Below are 15,761 nucleotides of genomic sequence, written 5' to 3' on the forward strand. Positions count from 1 at the left end.
AGGAATTATTTAAGCTCAGTACCAATGTGGACACAAGAACAAATGGATATAAACTGGTCACCAGGAAGTTTAGACTTGAAATTAGAGGAAGGTTTCTAACCATCAGAGGAGTGAAGTTTTGGAATAGCCTTCCAAGGGAAGCAGTGGGGGCAAAAGATCTATCTGGCTTTAAGATTAAACTTGATAAGTTTATGGAGGAGATGGTATGATGGGATAACATGATTTTGGTAATTAATTGATCTTTAAATATTCATGATAAATAGGCCTAATGGCCTGTGATGGGATGTTAGATGGGGTGGGATCTGAGTTACCCAGGAAAGAATTTTCTGTAGTATCTGGCTGGAAAATCTTGCCTATATGCTCAGGGTTTAGCTGATCGCCATATTTGGGGTCAGGAAGGAATTTTCCTCCAGGGCAAATTGGAAGAGGCCCTGGAGGTTTTTCGCCTTCCTCTGTAGCATGGGGCACAGGTCACTTGCTGGAGGATTCTCTGCTCCTTGAAGTCTTTAAACCACGATTTGAGGACTTCAATAGCTCAGACATAGGTGAGGTTTTTCAGCAGTGGGTGGGTGAGATTCTGTGGCCTGCGCTGTGCAGGAGGTCAGACTAGACGATCATAATGGTCCCTTCTGACCTTAGTATCTATGAATCTATGAGCATCTTTCATTTCTTCCTGAAATACCAATATTGGTTTCAAAAAATTCCCATACGATTAAATCATACTGGCACATTTAGAAAACAGAACCAGCTATCAAAACTATTACTTTAAACTCCAGCTTTTTCCATGTGGGACACACAAACTTCAAGGATTTTTTGGTACACATTTTTGGTATAGATTTGTCCACCCTGTAAAACAATACGCAGAACTGGTCTGTAGCATTAAAGTAGGAAACTATAAATATACATGATTGTTACTGAATTATTTGCTTTTAAAGTTATGTCTCTGTTAAACAAACATATGCAGAGTGTTCTCTAGCAGGAACAAAAGCAGGCCTCTATCTTGCAATCAGCTGTGTCAGCTTTTGCACAGCCCCACTGAGTTTTATAAGGTTCTGCATAGTGCAGAGGTTCATGCTAGGCTATAATTGGCATAGTTCCTAGTAGCTTATCCAAAAGGGCTATGTCTACACTGCAGCTGGGAGTGAGGCTCCCAGCCCAGTTAGACAGACTCAGGCTATTTGAGCTCAAGGTAGCATGCTAAAAGTATCAGGCTGAATGTTGCAGCTGCAGTGGAAACGCAGGCTTGGCTCAGACACAGGGGGTTTGTGATCCTGAGCTGCCGCCTGAACTACAATGTGCACACTCCTGGACGGGGAGACTTACTCCCAGCTGCAGTGTAGACATACCCAAGGAGGCTGTGGCAGAGTTAGTGCCTACAGACAGATGATGAGGGTCTTGGTTTGAGTCTTTGCTGGACATATGCATAAAGTAATCTCCCCACCACCCAGTGGAGGATTCTGCTACTTATTTCAGTTTCTTCCATGTTTCTACCACCAAATAATAAACATAAGAATTATGGTACAAGTAATAATTTTGGCCTGAAAACAGTGCTAAAGAGATTAAATTGAACAAATTAAATCAAACACTTTTTGGACAAGATTATTCTCAAGGAAGAGACAATGTTGACTTCAGAAGTAGGCACTTCCTCACCCTGTCAGTCTGAATGACTCAACATATTGTATTGGCAGCAAACAGTAAAATACTGTCAACGTGTTCCTTCTCCAAGAAATGCTTAAACTTTTGTAACTAAGGGTTTCAGAGTAGCAGCCGTGTTAGTCTGTATTCGCAAAAAGAAAAGGAGTACTCGTGGCACCTTAGAGACTAACCAATTTATTTGAGCACAAGCGCCGATGAAGTGAGCTGTAGCTCACGAAAGCTTATGCTCAGATAAATTGGTTAGTCTCTAAGGTCCCTCTAGTACTCCTGTTCTTTTTTCATAACCAAGTTAGTCCATCTATATGCTAAAATATTACATAAAGGGAGAAAAGAAGATAAGATAAAAATAATATTCATTTGACTCCTTAGTTGCATCTTTGTTGACAATAGTGTCCTGGAAAGATAATTGCATGAGGATATTTTAATGATCTGAACTAGGAACCAGAACTTCACAAATGACTTGCAAGCTGCCTCCATCTCAGAGGCTATTACCAAAATACTTGTTATAGAGGAGGTTCTTTTTGTTGCACTACATAATTAGTGGATAACAGAACAGAAAAGAAGAAAGGTAGAAACAAAACAAAGGGCAAACTAAAACAACAAGAGCAAATTGCATCACTATACATATTTAATGAGTCCCTGAAAATATCCCAACACAAGGCTTAGAGAGTTAAACTGAAAATGTGTGTATGATAAATGGATATAATACTGTCTATGTAATGGGTTTCCTATTTAAATTTTTGAGGATTTAATCAGTTGGGCACAGCTGTGCAGGATGAACATAAACTATGTTGAAAAATATGTAGACATGTACATTTATCTGCTACAAATTAAGCTCACTTAGAGGTGGTCTTAATGGACCATGTAGCAATCATTACAAGCATAAATTTTAAACTGTCTGTTTCCAGTGAATTTGCTTTGAAAAAAAATTAATGCTCATCCTTAGTGGAGCACAGTAATAAATGGAAGTGCCCTTAATTTGCTAAGCACTAATAACCCAGCAATTATTCATTATGAACCTCATGCTGTATAATGTACGTCTGTTTTAGTTTTATTAGTGATTCTTTACCTAACCGGTAAAGGTATAATTTTTATTCCAACTTACACTTATAATTATTTTATGTTTTAAGTGCTATGCCATTTAGTTTACTGAATACCCTGTCCCCTTGGTTAGTTGTAAAACACCTGCACAGTAAAGAATTGGTGGGAACAATAGTGATTTATTACCCTGAAGGCCTTCTGCTTCCACAACAGGAAGCAACGCCACCTTAGAGATCAAAAAGCTACAGCTTCATTACAGTGCACCACATTATAAATAACCTATAAATTATTTAACACACAAAACAAATAACACAACAATGAATGTAAATCAATGACCCATTTGGAGCTGACTAGAAGAAGGTCACAGCTGTTGTAAGTCCCTCCTCAAACACTGTCATTTAAGTGACTGGTATACAGCTTTGCATGCTGTAGGGTGAGCCTAATCATCAGTTGGGGGCTCCCCATTCATCTAAATAGTGTATTATTTTCAAAGGTTATAAATTTTCAAGCTATAAAAACCCAATAACCATGGCTGTATCAGCAACTTTCCATATTTAAAATCCCTGTGAATGCTGATAGGTCAATATACTTCCCTGTTCCTCGCTCTGCTGGTCAGAATCGGTGTTATCATCTTAAGCCCCAATCATGCACTGTGATTCAGGTGAGTGTACTGCTGGCCGTGCACAGAGCCTCAGTGAAGCTGATGGGGCCCCTGCAGGTACAGCAGATCACAATGCCGGATCAGTGGCTTTGATTGTAGTAATGCATATAGAGACTGATTCTACAAAGTGCTGAGCTACTCCTAGAGATTCTGAGTCCCCTCAACTCCGATTATCTTGCAGCAGAACTTTTGGTACTTAAGACCTCCAAAAGTTGTTCAGTACCTTGTATGATCGAGTCCTTAAAGAATGTTAGGCAAAGTTTTCTCCAGAAAATAAATATTCCATTAATAATAATAAATAAATAATGTATAGTATAATAGTATAGTAACACATATAGTTAAGGTTGCTTAACACTTTCCATTATAAGACCCTGTCGTTGTTTATAACTTTGCCAAAGTTTAACTGTTCAGGCTGAAATGTTCCTACCTTGCACAATTTCCCATACCTAGCACAATGGGGCCTTGATCTTATACTACATTATCTCTGTATTTTGCACTGATGTAACTACTGCTGGAATACTGTGTCCAGTTCTGGTGTCCACAATCCAAGAAGAATGCTGATAAATTGGAGTGTCTTCAGAGAAGAGCCACAATAATAATTAAGGGAGTGGAAAACACTCCTTATAGTGATAGACTGAAGGTGCTCAATCTATTTAGTTTAACAAAGAGGTTAAGGGATGACTTCATCAGAGTCTGTAAGTACCTATGTGAGGAACAAATATTTGATGATGGATTCTTTAGTAGACAAAAGTATAACAAGATCCAATAGCTGAAGCTGAAACTAGACAAATGCAGACTGAAAATACAGTGTGAATTTTTAACAGGGAGGATAACTGGTAAATTGTTCCAATGCTTAAGGTTTGTGGTGAATTCTCCATCACTGGAAGTTTTAAAATCAAGATTGGATATTTTGCTAAGACATATGCTCTACTCAAAAAGGAACTGTTTTTTGGTGGTGGGAGGGGAAGGGGGGGTAGTTCTATGGCCTGTGATATGCAGGAGATCAGACCAGATGACCACAGAGGTCTCTTCTGACCTTAAAAGCTATGAAAAAATACATTGATTTGCCCATGTTAAACATTCTTACAACCTTAATTGAGATGCTATAGAGTCTCTTTACTTTGGAGCAGGGACTTGAAATCTCTGATGTCAGGAATGTGCCTTTTGCTTTCCCCATGAAAATCAACCCAAATTTCGCCAAATTACAAACCTTTGAAAATCACAGTTTTCACATACTCAGTAGAGGCTTGTAAAAGGTTGACAACTAAATTGTCCAAAGATTCTGCCTTAAGTGGCCATGCTCCAATCCAGAACTGCAAGACTGAGCTGGCCTTTCGCTACTATGACTTTACTCCTCAGCAGGCAAGAGCAGCTACGGTGGTGGGCATCTGAACTGAAAGTAGGGAGACTCCCTGTCCTGTGCTCTCAATACACTCCCAGCTGGCACCCATTGAGAAGGAGGAGGAAGTAGCCTGATTAGAATACAGAGAAGTGGGAAACAGAGATGCTACTGAATGAGTCAGGGTTTCTATGGAGAAAATAGTACGTGATCACTGTAATTAAAGACTGTATGATAATGTGTTCTCACCAAGAGGCTTCATTAAGGTCACACAGGCAACTACAAATCTGGAATTGCTTAAATTTTGAGTGTTTTACTTTGCATCCTTAACATTCTTTTTATGTAGTTATATGTAATTACTGGTATAAAGGCCTGGCTCTCACTGACTTCAATAGAGTTTGGACCAGGCTGATATTGTAATATATTTGACTGTTTTTTTTTATGGTCCAGATAACTATGGATTCCCTGTCCTGATGATCTTACAGTCTAAAATTAAGATGAGAACAGGTGGAGACAACAAATGGAATCATGACAGAGACTATCTGATGTTATGATCAGTTGGGGGGAGGCTAGTGCCACATGTCTTGAATGTAATGAATATTTCATTGAGTTCAAGAGTGAATTTAGAGAGACAGTCACATCATATGTTCTACATTGCACTGAAGGATATTTGTGCTGAAATGTTGGTTGTTCAAATCTTCCAAAGGCCAAAAAACCCAACATCCCACTACCGAGAAAGTATCATTGTGAGTAACTATATTATTGCTCAGTGCTGTAGTAGCAGGTCTCCTTGAGCATTAGTCAGAGGCCCTTGAGTTTTCACTCTGAAGCTTGTTACGAGCTGTGAGGAAGCATGAAGGCATGTGAAATACTTATTCACTTGATTTAGTAAAATTCAAGAGTAAAAAGAAGTAAAAGAAAGTTGTTTTTCTGTAACTCTATTTAACCTTTAAGTGCTGCATCTTGAATTTTGACAAAGCAAAGGTTTATGATGCCATAAAACAGCAGCAAACTCATGGAAAATTCTCTCTCATTACTATGCTTGACAGCTGTTTATATGGTGCCATTTTTCATTCATCCCAAGGTAATAAGGTCATCAGAGATGAGTTCAAATACAATGGTTGGCACTAGATCTAAAGTTCCACCAAGTTCAGTTTCCTGATTTTGCCCCAAACATCCAGGCCAGTCTCTCTCTGATTCCAAAGCACCTGCTTTTTGCCTCTGTAGACTTAGGTCTGCCTTTTGCCCTAAGTCACAAGTGAAAATAAATGTTTTATTTTCTAGGAAACAAAGGTACATTCCCTTTCACACCCCAAAATACTATTTACGTCAAAAGGGAATGCAAGATTGGATGCTTTGTTTTTGAAAGTGTCACAGAAATAGCTAAAGCACAGTACAGTACAATATGATATAGCAATAGAAAGCAAATAGGCAATATAAAAACAACTGTAAAAATACTTGTGAAAACATTTTATCCTGACTAAGCATAAGTTAGTGCAGTTATGGCTGTGCTGTAGTAATATACACTACAAAACCAGTGAAAAGCACCTTTTATTGACTGTTTATTTAAAGCACTGGAGCAGTCCCCCATATCAAAGGGTAGCATCCCTTTCTAGAGATACACATCTCTCAAATCCATATAGTCACATTATCAAAAACGGCTCTATGAATCTGTAATAAAGAGTATACTTCCCCAGTACTCTATTCACAGCAAAATCTGGAAATTAGGTACTGAATTATGGATCTGGACTGCATTTGTGCATAACTAAAACTTTATAGGAACATCCAGGAAATGTTACTGTTATCACCATAATTGGTGAATTTGAGATTATCAAAGTAAGAATTTCAAAATATCTACTTTTCCACTAATTCAATAAAATACCAATATATGAGGGTCAAATCCTAGGTCAATGGAAGTTTTGCCTGAGTAAGAATTTGGCCTACTTATTTCAAATCCTTTGAAGGATTTATCTCTGTATGAATGAATACACATATAAAGTGTATGTATGTATACACACACATATATGTAAATACTTTCTATGTAATAATACATAATGTATATGCATGTATAACTCAGAGGGAGATAAAACAAAACAAAACACTCTTGACCAAGTTCTCCTGTGGTGTAACTCCACAAAATTAGAATAAATAACATTTATAAATTCCAGTAATAAAATAAATTGTGGACATATTAAAATTGTTAAATATATAAGCTGTCTTCTATAAGCTTGCCTTTGTGTAGTTACACACAAATGGTATGAACAATCACTATAAATGATTATAAAACTCAAGACTCTGGATTCTGTTATCTCTCTGCAAGATACGAATAAATCCCATTGAAAGGAATAGGGTCCTACTGAGTTTTGCATATCCATTCTAAATATTTACATTGTTTTGTGTAGTCAGAATGCAATAAAGCTGGCTTTCTTCATTATAGGCCAGATTCTGTGTTAGCCTTATTAGGGTACACAATGGAGAAGGTATATCTACCCCCTTGGGGGGTCACACGGCTCCTGAAAGGGGAAGGGAAGAAGCGGGCACATGGACCAAGCAGTACAGCTTGCTGATCACCCAGAGAAAAACAATCTGCGCTCCGCAGAAGTATTTTTCCCCCTCTCTCAAACTCTCTCCCTCTCGCACGCCACCCACACTGGACTTGGAACCACATTTGGAAACTACCTAATTTCTGAAAAACATCTTTATAACACCGTTTGCCTTGTGATTGTGGATCAGGTCAAACTATATTAGAGCTATGTTTCAGAATTCCATTCTAGCCTGTTTAAACATAGTCTGGCACCCATCTCCATTGGCCATCTAAGACATGTTAATATCAGGATTTACATTAGTTTAGTTTAAACACAGTTTTGAGATCCAGGGCCCAATTCTCCAAGTCCTCAACCTGCAGAACTATCACTGAAATTAATGACAAACCTGTGATGGAAATATCAAACCACTGTCTGGACAAAGCTACTTTTCCTAGACATAATGTCTCCTATTTTGTTTGAAATTTCAAGCCACTCTGACTCCTCCAAATTAGCTGTCTTTCCTCTACCCCATCTTACTGCACTAATTCACCAGCTGTACTATCACCATTTAACTGTAGTGTCGAAGTGACGTGTTAATATCCAATTTACCATTGAAATATATCAGAAAATACCATTAGATATTGCACAGTGAGTATAATCAATACAGTAACAGTTTGCAATACACAGGATCAGAAAATAATATATGTTAGCTTTCCCAATATGGGAGGTTACACTATGGGTTTTCTACATGGGGACACTCAGGAAAGTAAATCCAAATTAACAAAAAGTTTGAATTGAAAGTGAATTAGTTAAACTACATTGATACCTTGTGTGAACTCTCTTGTTCAGCATCAAAATGGCTTTAATTTGGTTAGCTTAATTCATAGTGAATTAAACCTGAAACAGGTAGAATACCAATTGTAGGATTGTGTAGTCTTTTAACAATAAGCCCTTTGGCTTAATATAAAAGTTTCCTGTAGAGCGTTGTCTACATTTTTATTGGGGGGGGGGGGGGAGAACAACTTCAATAATCCCACAGACTGTGAAATAAAAAAAAAATAGAAAAAGGCTCTATTTTATTTTTGTATTATTCTATTTTAGCCCTTCAGCAAACTAGCTATAGATGTCTGGAGTGTATTTTATGAACAAACAAATACATTCTTGGGACACCATTGTGTAAAGAAAGTATTTGGTTTGGAGGATAAAGAAATAAATTAACAGAACTCTTTGTGTGGTACAGCAAAGATATCCTCTATTCACCAAAGCACCAAGCCTCAGCTGCCAGAAGTGACATTGGCACTGCTGCTCTGAGATTCAGTCACGGTGTGAATGTCAGGACTCCAGCCATGCCTTTCTTCTCACTCTCTCTCTCTTTTTTTTCTATGATTTCTCTCTCTTATTATTTTCTGTCTGAGCTAAACAGCATTGAACTTTACCTACCAAATCAAAGTTAACAAATGCTGCCTGCAAAAATGCATGTCTTAACAATTAGTCATTTTCTCACTGGAACATTCTACAGGCTGACTGTTGGGCTTCTGAGATGAGCTGTTCTTTCCAAAACTATGAGCTAGAATACATAGGACAGCAGGTAACTCAGCCTCTTGCTCTTCTTGAGATGCTGTATCACACTAGCTCTCAGAAATTCCCAGTAAAGAAAGTATTGCCAATTTTTACAGTTTTTGTTTACTTAAAAAAGCAACCTCATTAATAGACCGATTGAAAATCAGAATTTCTATCCCACAGGAAATTACAATATTTCAACATTTGTTTTCATCCAAAATTGAGATGACAAGTCAAAATATTGACTTTTTTGTAGCCTGGAAAGTAAAATTTAGGGGTAAAAATCAAAACATTTCATCTTGACATTTTCCAATCAAAACATTTCAACATTCTCAAATTGAAATGTGACAAATTGATTTTCTGAACTGAATCAAAACATTTTGTTTTGGCTTGGTTTGATATTAATTTGTGTCACTCTGAACTGCTACAGTACCTCATGGAAGTTGTAGTCTGAGTACCTCATACTCCTTTTCTCATCAATCAGCTTGGCTTCCTGACCAGTCTACATTTCTCATAATGCACTGCGGTCATGTAACTCATATTAGTCACCATATCAGTTCAACCAAAGGGGAGTTCATAAGGCATCATGGGAGATGTAGTCCAGCCAGGGACCCTGAATCATGAGGCATTAATGTCAAATTGACCTCCCAGAAATGTTTCAATTCAATTCAACACACTGAAATGTTTCAATCTGGACTGACCTGACCTGAAATGAAATATTTAAATTTCCCCCCATGGACAATCAAACTATTTCAGCAATATTTAAATTTTCCATTAAAAAACATATTGACAAAATTCTGACCCGCTCTACCCATTAACAAATCGTAGTGAACAGTATCACAGAATTGCCATTATTTTGTTTTATGACTGAAGCAAATTTTATCCTATTTGGTAGACATAGCTGAACATCTGTTAAACACTTTTTCATTATATATTTTTTATTTAAATGGACAGGGGTATGCATGTAGGCTAGTTCATACGAGAAATCCTTCCTTAAATCTAGAGAGATACAGAAGTACAAGTCCAGCATGGCAAATTCAAATAATCTCTTCAAGATTTAATTGAAGATATAATTATAACTTGAGATCAGGATTAATCAAACATCTATATATTTTTGTTCAATTCTATACTTACTTACAAACAGCACACATAAGAAATAGGATTTCTACCTTTAAAGTAATATCAAGCAAGAACATTATCAAAATCCTCTGAGAAAACCTGGTTGCTTATGTTGATTGGCATAAGATGGGGACAGAGTTATTCAGTGTACTACTTAAAGCTAATAAAATGAAAATAACAATCAGCTAGTTTTAGGAAAGGATTGACATTCTGAACTGTAGCTTCTACAGGTCCACTTATGGGGGACAGGGCACCTTCTATTACAAGATATACTTTATTGCCTGCATGACACCTTTTACAGGTTTAAGAGTTTCATCTTGAAGCTTACGTGCCCACCTGTTCTTTACCATTCTACACTGAGTCACCTTGTAATATCAAATCTTAATTTAAAAAGAAAAGAAAATAGAATCCTGAGTCAGCACATGCTGAACTTTAAGCTCATGCTTAAATCCCACTGAAGTCAATGGGCCTTCAGGACAAATTTACAGTTAAGCACATGTCTAAATCCTTTAGTGAATTAGGGCTCTGGCAGATCAGTGCTAGAGGGCAACTCAAAGAGTATGAGCTGCACTCCAACTAGTTTTTTACATAGTCTTTTAAATTTACACAGGTCAAGTTTACAAATGCTAGTGGCTAGGGAGCAATGAGAAACACCAGGAGCCCATGGAGTCAGACGAGAGTTGCCTGATCTATTTTTAAGACTGTTCTAGTTTTAAAAGGTAGCTCTTCAAAGGCACTAGTTAAAAAATAGAAGTAGAAATGGGGTGTCAAAGGCCCTAATATTTCAGTAAACTGGATCAGGGACCCATTCTATTATACTTTAGGCATTAATGAGGTCGTCAGATATTCTTTAGAGTGCTGTTCACTGGGCCTTTCTACTACACCAATTTAATCCTGTGCCAAACCCTACCACTAGTGGCATGTAGAACATCAGTCCAACTTTACACATTGCAATGAGCCTCTGCACATTTGTTTTAAGATTCCAATTCTGATCTTTTCCTTTCTATCCCTTAACTCCACCCCTTCACAGTTTGTCTCTACTATCCACTTATTGTGCATACTATGACCTAGGTTCCTCTGATAAGGACCATCTGTTTACTTTACATTTGTACAGTACCTAGCACCTATTCCTTGACTGGGGGATCCAAGCACTACTGCACTACAAATAAGAATAAAGAACCAGATCTGTAAGTCCTTTAAACTATGTCACCTGTGCATATGCCTTTTTTGAAGAGTTCTCTACATAGGCTCTGGGTAGAGTTCTTCTTTCATCTATTTCTGGATATCTCTAATCACAACTCAGATTAGTTTAAAAACTGTCAGACCAAAAGACATTTTAGTTTTTATGCTCCACAGAAGGTCATTAGGGCTACCGCATCTGTTCAGGCTTCTGTAGTAAATCAAAGTAAAGCATTTTTCTATCAAGAATGTTAGTGTTTTCTGACTTGGTTTACGTTACATTATTTTTCAGTTAGCTTGTTTTATCCCATTCCTGCCAATCTTTCTTTGCATACTGCTTTGCTTAATAATTTGAGGTGGGCTGTGTGAAAAAGGGACTTGCATAAAATTACTAAAGCGCTAGGATCCTCAGCTCCATCGCTGTTGCTAATACCAAGCTCAGGAAGGGAGAATGCAAAGGTAGTATGCAACTTGACTTCAGCACAAGCTTGTAGAAAGATAATCAGATTCCATAGCTTCATTCGGGATGGCCTACATTTGTGAAGTAAATAGTGACTCACCTGCAAGTTACCCAGTGATGGTTTGACTAGAAAGAAGGGGACAGAAGGTGGTAGGAAAGAAGAGTAAAAAGGACCCAGGCAAGGTGAGTAAGGTAACCTTACTTCTGATTTCCCTTTCTTTTTCTTTTATTAGTATATATCTTAACTGTCACGTTCTCTCACAGAAGGATTGACTATACATTTAGATAGGCTATTCAGTGGAAGCCCATACATGCATTACTCGCGCCTAAGTATTTGGTTTTGAATATTAGTAGCGGCAACCTGATTTTGTTTTTAAAAGTAGGGGAGGAGGAAAGGAGAAGTTGGGGTTGTTAAAGAGTGAAGTTTCATTCTTTGAAGTCAGAGAGGCCTAACAGATGTACAGTCTGGGAAGTTTTCCAGATTCATTTTTAAGAAAGCAAAGTACTTAGCACAGCCTGCACTAAATAGGGTTATTTGGTCTATTATGGTGTGACCAGCAACACAAAATATATTATCTAAATATTTACTGGACAATACAAAACTCAGCAGAAACAGCAAATTTTGCCAGAGTTGGTCACAACTTACCTCCCAATAAAATAAAGGGTTTTCCTGGATAGCTATAGACCTTTCATCATAGACATTTTTATCCACTAGTAAAAGGAGCACACTGAGTTCTCATGCAAAGTGCAGTTCTAGGCTGAAGACAGAACAGACTTTTCAACACCCTGAACAATGGTAGTGTTAATGTCTGATTACATTTATTTAAATGCTGATGCTGCTACTTCTAGCGGAAGCACTTCTGCTGGTAAATATCAGTAATATAGGACATAACTGAAAAATGATGTTGCCTTTCCAAGGATACTGCAGCCAATAATCCCAGTTTAATAGACTTTTAATTTTGTATCCACAATCAATGGACTGATAACATCATTGATGTGGCATCTGTACATCTGAAAATCCTGCACTTGAGCACTGATGGAAATTAAGGAAACAAGTTAAAAGTTTCTTAGTACATTTTTACAGAAATCATAAAAGGCTGTGTTTACACCCCCATTTTGAACTATTTCAGTTAGCTTGAAGAACAGAAGAAAACAGATCCTGTTCAAATCTGTCTCATTGACAGACCCATACGTCTGCATGGAAAGGTACCATACCTGCAGCCTTGTATTCCTGCTGAGTTAAGAGGAAAAAGCTGATCTGATATTCTGCCAGGAGGAATACAATTCCAAGAAAACAAACACAAACATTTCCTGTGAGGAGATGAAAAGGAATGTTTTAATAAGACAAGTGGAATCTTATTTTAATAAAAGTTAGGCTATAATATGGAGACTCAGGAGCCACAGATTTAAGACCCCAGTTCTATAAACACTTCATCACATGCATAACTTGTCTCCTATGAAATCAATGGGACCACTTATAGTATTGATGTTAAAGGCATTTGTGTAAGAGATTGTAGGATCAGGAACAGGTAAAAAACTATTCATGAATAATTTACGTAGCTCTTTTTCTTTTCACAAATTTTTGTGAGTAGATTGCAATTTCCCCCTCTAATTTATTACTTATTTGAAATAATTCTTGGTCTGTAGATTGTTTGAGAGTTTGTTTGAATATTTCATATTCAAGCTCTGTTGATTAGATTTGATTGGACACAAGGGTCACATAGTATATTTCTATTCCCTGACTGGGTGCATGTAACTCTCAGAATCAGGTTTCCAGCATCAGTATTTGTTTTAGCATTTCAAATTCACTTTCCATGAATATGCTACAATGTTCACTTGAAATTTATTGTTTTCATGTGCTGCCAGTAAATTCATTGGCTAGAATATTCTCAGGAAAGGAACACAATATTTTCATTATTACTTTCTCTTATTCTTCAGACATTCTAACAATCCTACTTTTTTACTCTTATCTTTGCAGAACCAATGCAGCTATGGAAGAGGGAGATGAGTCATTTCTGGATCATACACCATCCACAGAATTGTTAAATAAGTTCTGACAGCTAAATCTCTGTTACTGGTGGATACGCACAAGCCAGAGGAAGCCAGCTTGAATTCCAGCTGGAGTGCACAAAGCTAGAAAAAAAGGCATCTTTCTTTCATTTGGAATATGGCAAACTTAATATGGAAGTAACTGGGAAACAATCAAACTGGAAGCCCATAAGTCTACTTTTATAGTATTAGTACTGAATAAGAAAACTTCCAAAATATACCAAATATTAATTTTCATTAGTATTAACATTTACCTATTAATTACAAAATTTCCATCTCTAAAAAAGTGCTTTAGCATTATGCTGCAATAAAATGAATTGCTTAATTTACGCATTTTATGTAACTTGCACTTTTGATAAAAATTTCTCATAATGTTAAATATTTATGCATTGTGTTTTTCAGTGGAAATATTAAATATATACATTAACCATGAGTCTGCAGAGTAGGCTATGAATCCCTTATGTTACAATTAAGTGGTTTACTATATAAAAAGGTAAGCAAATTAAATATTACATCCTAAAGTTACCCTTCAATAATTTAAACAAAAAATTACTCGTATTGTAAAATATTTGATCAAATAAATACAAAAATCTTTATAGAGGAAATGTACCTAAAATATTTTCAATGTTATACTACACAGTCTGATTAATTTGTTGCTTATGTGAATCCTACATTTAGCAGTACTATTTGCTTGATTATAATTAAGGAGTATTAGCACATTCTGGTTTTTGGTCATTGATAGGTCACATAAAATGTCTTTCTGTACTGAAAAATGACACAGGATCTGATTTAAAAAATACATGCCTGCAATTTCTCACAAAAGCTTAGATATCTCTGTTTTGTTGTGTGATATACTGGAGGTTGCATCCCTCCAGTGTTCTCTCCATGAGTAAAATTGCCATATAGGACTGTCGTGGTATAACCACACTGAATTTTGAATTTGCAAAATTAAAAAATCATGAAACTTTCAACTAGAAGATAATTTCATAAGTCCACCCACAAAATAATAATAAGAGTAATAATGACAGCTACTAATCTAATAAAAGTAAGATTTGACATCCCAAAAAGCACATGAAACAATTTGGTTCAAAAAATGATGCAAAATTTTCTACAGTCTCCTGTCATTATATTGTAAGAATGATGGAATCTGCATAACCCTCTCTTAAAGAATAATAATAAGGGAAGGGACATTAAAGGATATATCATAAATGAATTACAACAGCTATCATAGGAGCCAAAAGTCAATGAGCCAGACCTTCAGCTGATGTGACTTGGCATAGCTCCATAGAAATCAGAATTATCTCACTTTACACCATTTGAGGATTTGGACTAGTATTTTCCAACCATTACAATAATTATCCCAGACATCTTCTGTTCAAGCTGCAGTAAATTCAGATGCCACTGTGTGGTAGTTGTTGGAAAATACTACATTTTTAATAACGTCTGCAGTATATAGATGAGTTTTTTAAATGGAATCTCAAGTTAGGAAGGAAGGAAGGACGGAAAATAAAAATAGTCCATTCATATTTAAGACTATGATATACAAGTTATCACATATTGAAACTGGATCAAACTGAGAGTAAAGCTAAAATATTTAATAGGCCATTACCTATACTATTGAAGTCAATGGAACCATACCAATTTACATCAGCTGAGAATCTGGCACACGTATGTAACTAAACATATATTTTAGAACTACTCATTAGTCTACCACCGCCTAGGCACTAGTACATACATATATACATTTTGGTTGAGTCCTCCAATGTCTACTGTAGCAACAAAATACTGTAGCAACCCTTGAATAGACAGAGAATAAAAAAAATACATATGTCCCCATAGCTGTGTGGAGAAAAGATTCCATAGACACAGACTCAGCCTACCTAATGCTTTAATTACCCGTTTCCCCACATGTATGTCACTTTCATCATCGTTCATGTTCTCTGATCTGTTTTATTGTTGAGGAAGGTTTTGTGAACATTTGGTCATGGACCAAAATCAGTAGCCATTTGGAAGCAGACAAATCTATGTCACACTGCAAATGTCTGGAGTTATGGCAGATTTCCAAAGCACAGTGATAAATATAACAAGAGACAGAGAGTTGTTCTGCATCCAGGACTTCTAAATCAAAAGATAAACACCACAAAGTAGATCTAAGACATACAAACATTAAAA

The 15,761-nt window shown here is 36.6% G+C and overlaps 2 long non-coding RNA genes across 3 annotated transcripts in view; one reads left to right on the forward strand and one right to left on the reverse strand.

Moving 5' to 3' along the window:
• LOC141996842 (uncharacterized) overlaps window positions 1-12,851 on the reverse strand; it is a 185,241-nt gene extending 172,390 nt beyond the window's left edge. The window contains exon 1 of the long non-coding RNA XR_012641621.1: window positions 12,756-12,851. This is a non-coding gene — a long non-coding RNA (uncharacterized LOC141996842). The remainder of the gene's footprint in view (window positions 1-12,755) is intronic.
• Window positions 1-13,733, forward strand: part of LOC141996841 (uncharacterized) — a 209,182-nt gene extending 195,449 nt beyond the window's left edge. For both annotated transcript variants that reach the window (XR_012641619.1, XR_012641620.1), the window contains one exon: window positions 13,519-13,733. This is a non-coding gene — a long non-coding RNA (uncharacterized LOC141996841). The remainder of the gene's footprint in view (window positions 1-13,518) is intronic.
• Window positions 13,734-15,761: the final 2,028 nt, after the last annotated feature.

The sequence above is a fragment of the Natator depressus genome, chromosome 12, assembly GCF_965152275.1.
Source record: "Natator depressus isolate rNatDep1 chromosome 12, rNatDep2.hap1, whole genome shotgun sequence".
Classification (NCBI taxonomy): Eukaryota; Metazoa; Chordata; order Testudines; family Cheloniidae; genus Natator; species Natator depressus.